Raw genomic sequence first — 4,546 nt, forward strand, 5'->3', positions numbered from 1 at the left:
TGCATCATTAATATTTTCATAAGTCTAGACGAGCAACAAATAATAAATCAAGCATTGATTTGTAGTGCTTGCTGATTTCCAAGGTATAAACATTCACACTGAAAATTTAATAATCTGTTCTCAAGAACATGGATGAGCTGACTCCAGCACACCCTGGTAATCTTGGAGGGAGACACTGGAGTGGGGAAGGGTGGTAGAAAGACAAAGAAAAGCTTCCTATAGCAAGCAGGGTTTGAATAGAGTCTTGAGGGAAGCCAGAAAGTGGAGATGAGGGGGGAACATTCCAGAATGGAGGACAGCCAGGAAAGGTACAGTTGGAAGATGGTGCATTCTTATGAGAGGAAAAACAAGTAGACTAGTGTTGCTGGCTTGAAGAGCACATGGAAGAGAAAGGAGTATAAAAAGACTGGAAAGGTAGGGAGAGTCATGTTATGAAGGGTTTTTAAAGCCCGGGAGAGGATTTTATATTTGATCCTGGAAATACTAGGGAGTCCCTGGAGTTTATTGAGTAAGAGTCAGACCTATGGTTTAGGAAAATCACTTTGGCTGCTGAATGGAATATCAGTTAGAGTGAGGAACTCCATAGAAAAATGTTTTTCTTATATTTAGTTATTTGAACAGAAAGTAACTTAGGTATACATGAATAATGTAAGTAGAATGTAAGCTGTTTGATGGCAAGAGATTTTTTTTTAATTAAAAAAGGTATTTGGGTTTTTTTTTTCAAATGAAGATCCACCTTCTCTCCCTTCCCTTCCTTGGAAAAGAAAGAAAAAACAAAATCCCCTGTTACATGTATAGTCAAGCAAAAGAAGTTCCCACATTGGACAAATCCAAAGAAAATATGTCTTCGTCTTCACGCTGAGTCTATTGAGAGGTAGGTGGTCTGTTTTGTCTTGAATCTCTTGGAGTCATGGTTGACATTGTGTTGATCAGAGCTTTTAAGATATTCAAAGTTGATTATTCATACAATATTGTTTCCATCATATAAATTATTCTCCTGGTTCTGTTCACTTCACATTGCAGCAGTTCATATAAATCTTTTCAGGTTTCTCTGAAAAGGCCCTATTCCTTATAGCACAATAGTATTCCCATCACATCCTATGGCATAATTTCTTCACTCGTTTCCCAATTGATAGATACCCTGTTTCATTTCCATATTTCTCTAGTACAGTACCTTGCACATATAATGAGCACTTAATAAATATTTGTTGACTAGAATTGAATGTTCCCGGTGAGAATAATTAATAATAACAAGAACAGCTAACATTTCCATAGTGTCTTAAATTCTGCAAAACACTTTACAAATATCTCATTTGATCCTCACAACAACCCTGGGAGAAAGGTGCTATTATTATCCCTATTTGACAGATGAGGAAACTGAGGCAGACAGCAATCAAGTGACTTACCCAGGGTCACACTCTTAGTAAGTGTCTGAGGTTCGATTTGAACTCAGGTCTTCCTGACTCCAGGAAGTCCAAGCCCAGAGCTATGTCCACTCTGCCACCTAAGGTGAAAAGGGTCCAACATCTCCAATTGATCCTAATTCTGTCCCTCCTAGGATCCCACTCCATTTCTGCTCAGATCTTCCATCTCCCCACTCTATAAAACAGGTTTGTTCTGGAAGGCCCATATTTAGGCACCAGGAAGGAAGCACCTACTTTATCCCTCTCACAGACATATAAATACTTGAAAGTTTAAAGGGCCTAACTTCGCAAACATTAATCCAACTCTGGTATAGCTAGAAAGGACTATCTAGTATAATCCACCCCTTTTACAGAGCAGGAAACTGAGTTCCAAAGATGGAGGGTAACTAGTCCAAAATTATCCAGCTAGGAAGTCACAAATATAAAGGATTCTTTATATCATGCCATGGTGAGCATCAGAAATTTATTTGGGGATGGCCAGGTAGCACAGCGAGTAAGAGCACCAGCTCCAGTGTCGGGATGACCTGGATCAAATCCGGGCTCAGATACTCAGCACCACACCCAGAAATAACTGGCCGTGTAACCTTGAGCAAGTTACTTAACCCCGATTGCTCATTAAAAAAAAAAAGACATTTAATAAAAGTTTGCTATGTGCTAAATTCTGGGAATATGCAAATACAAGCAAGTCAGTCAGTCTTAGCTGTCAGGGACCTGACATTCTATATAACACATAAAAGAACCCCAGAGTAGGAAAAGGGGAGTGGGAAGGAGGAAAGAGAGAATGCTTGAGAAGCAGCAGAGAGGCCTGATTCCCCAAAGGTCATCTATCAGAGCCTGGAGTCTGGCTAAGGTAGAGTCCAAGTTGGTTGGGAGGAGGAGCATGGCCAGAGGGGATAGAGGCAGCATGGTTTGAAAATGGCCAGGAAGTAGCCTGGTGGCCTCTATCTCGACACTGAGCAATCTTCCCACCACGGCCTCTCTGGGATCTTCCATGTGCTGGATTTGAACAAAAGGTGAATACAAGGATAAAAGAAAGAGCCTGAATCAATGGTTAATGAACATGATTCAGACAAAGCAAAGCGGACAGAGAAGTCAGTCAAGTGTAATTGTAGAACTTCATGGAATCAGAGAATTTCATAGCTGAAAGACAACTTTGAGGTTAGCTAGTCTAATCCTAGCCTGAATGGGGAAAATGGAAAAATAGTATCTTTAACAGTTAGTCAGTCACCCAGCTTCCACTTGAAGACCCCCAGTGATATGAGTCTCGCTACTAAAGTCTACTGTGATAAGATCAAAGATTCTCCTTCCTCTAGGATGCAAAAATATATTGTTGTTCAATTTTGTCAGACTCTTTCTGACCCCATTTAGGGTTGTCTTGACAAGGATCCAGGAATGATTTGCCTTTTCCTTCTCCAGCTCATTTTACAGATGAGTAGAGTTAAGTGACTTGCCCAAGGTCACACAGTTGGCAAATGTCTGATACTAGATTTGACCTCAGGAAAGTAAGCCTTCCTGACTCCAGGCCCAGCACTCTATCCACTGCGCTGCTTAGAGGCTGTCAAAAAGAGATTTGTTTTTCCTAAAAGGTGATGGAAGAAGCTTGGGGCAGCTAGGTGGCACAGTGAATAGAGCACCAGCCCTGAAGTCAAGAGGACCTGAATTCAAAATCAGCCTCAGACATTTGACACATAACTGTGTGACCTTGGGTAAGTCACTTAACCCAATTGCTTTGCCTTCCCCTCTCAAAAAAGAAAGGTGACAAAGTTGTCACCCCTGCTTCTTTTGGCAGCTTCCTGGTCACTTAAAGAGATTTTTAAAATTCTACCCATGTGGAATTAGGGTCCCTCTGACTTGTGGATATCTGAAAGTCATTGGAGTCACCATCCCCTGCCCAGCTGACCAGTTTTCCTTTTGGAGATGGAAGGGCATGGGAGGTTCATCTACAGAAGTCAGTGCCACTGTGTGTTTGGGGCAAAGTAAACTTGGATCCCAAATCAAACCCAAACTAACAGGACACTGGCATCAAGCATGCCCCCAACAGCCACCCATTCCAGCTTTGGATAGGTCTAATTCTTGGAAACTTTTCCTTATAAACAATAGGAATTTACCTCTGCCATTTCTGCCCACTCTTCCTGCTTCCCGGAACTGCAACAACAAGGACCTCCAGAATGGATCGATTTGATTCAGTTCCATTCAACACGTATTTGTTAAACGCTTAGCATATGCCAGACGTGGTACTGGAAGCTGGAGACAGAAAGACAAAAATGAAATATCCTCCCACCCCCACTCCCAGCTTACATTCTATCCCAGAGGGGAAAGAAAGGAAAGTGATATTGGGGACAGAACATGGACCACAAGGGCAGCAGTGGCCCCACGTGAATGATAAGCTTTAGAAGCAGGTTCTGGGAGGACCTAAGGTTCTTATACTTGGGGCTAGAAGTCTGGACGTCTGTTCAGAGTTCTAACCGACAGAGAAATCCAACTCTAAATACTAGCAATCCCCCCTATGTATGAGAAGAAGTCTATTTCCTCACAGACCATGTGGGTCTGTGGCAGGTGCCAACCTTTCTCATTTGGCCACCAGAAGCCCATTTGCCATGTTTTGTGCTCTCTCTGGGTGGCTCTGAAAGTTCCTATGTCCTGTCTCAGGGATTCCTCTAGCCCTCACCTTCTTTAGAGAGGAGTCCCATGACAGGCAGGTGCTCCGCTCAGTAAAAGATCAAGCCTGCCGGCTCAGGCTCCCAGCTGCCACCCACTTCCTCAGCATCTCTTTGATGACTAAGCCATTCACCAGGAAGGAGTAGACCAATTCTCAAAGTCCCTTAATTCTATTCTTTCAGTACATGATATCTTACACACAGATACTAGATAATGTGTAAAATCCAAAAAAAGTTAAAAGAAGGTGGTTCCACCACAGTATTCTGTATAGCTGATTTTACAGTCAAGGGAAGTGTTCTATGTGCAGAAGAGGCCACTCTCCTGTGAATTAAGAGTTTTGGGGGAAGAAGAAAAAAAAGAAGAAGGAGAAGGAGGAGGAGGAGGAGGAGGAGGAGAAGAAGAAGGAGGAGGAGGAGGAGAAGAAGAAGAAGAAGAAGAAGAAGAAGAAGAAGAAGAAGAAGAAG

At 42.4% G+C, this 4,546-nt stretch overlaps 1 long non-coding RNA gene across 1 annotated transcript; it reads right to left on the bottom strand.

Moving 5' to 3' along the window:
- Positions 1 to 584: 584 nt before the first annotated feature.
- LOC138159030 (uncharacterized) lies at positions 585 to 3,668 on the bottom strand. The gene is made up of 3 exons (XR_011167777.1): positions 3,533 to 3,668; positions 1,407 to 1,504; positions 585 to 935 (listed from the first exon to the last, which is right to left on the bottom strand). It is a non-coding gene; the product is annotated as an uncharacterized lncRNA (long non-coding RNA).
- Positions 3,669 to 4,546: the final 878 nt, after the last annotated feature.

This window comes from Petaurus breviceps, unplaced genomic scaffold (assembly GCF_028583685.1).
Source record: "Petaurus breviceps papuanus isolate PSGF00001 unplaced genomic scaffold, PetGlider_PUasm1.0 175, whole genome shotgun sequence".
NCBI classification, from domain to species: domain Eukaryota; kingdom Metazoa; phylum Chordata; class Mammalia; order Diprotodontia; family Petauridae; genus Petaurus; species Petaurus breviceps.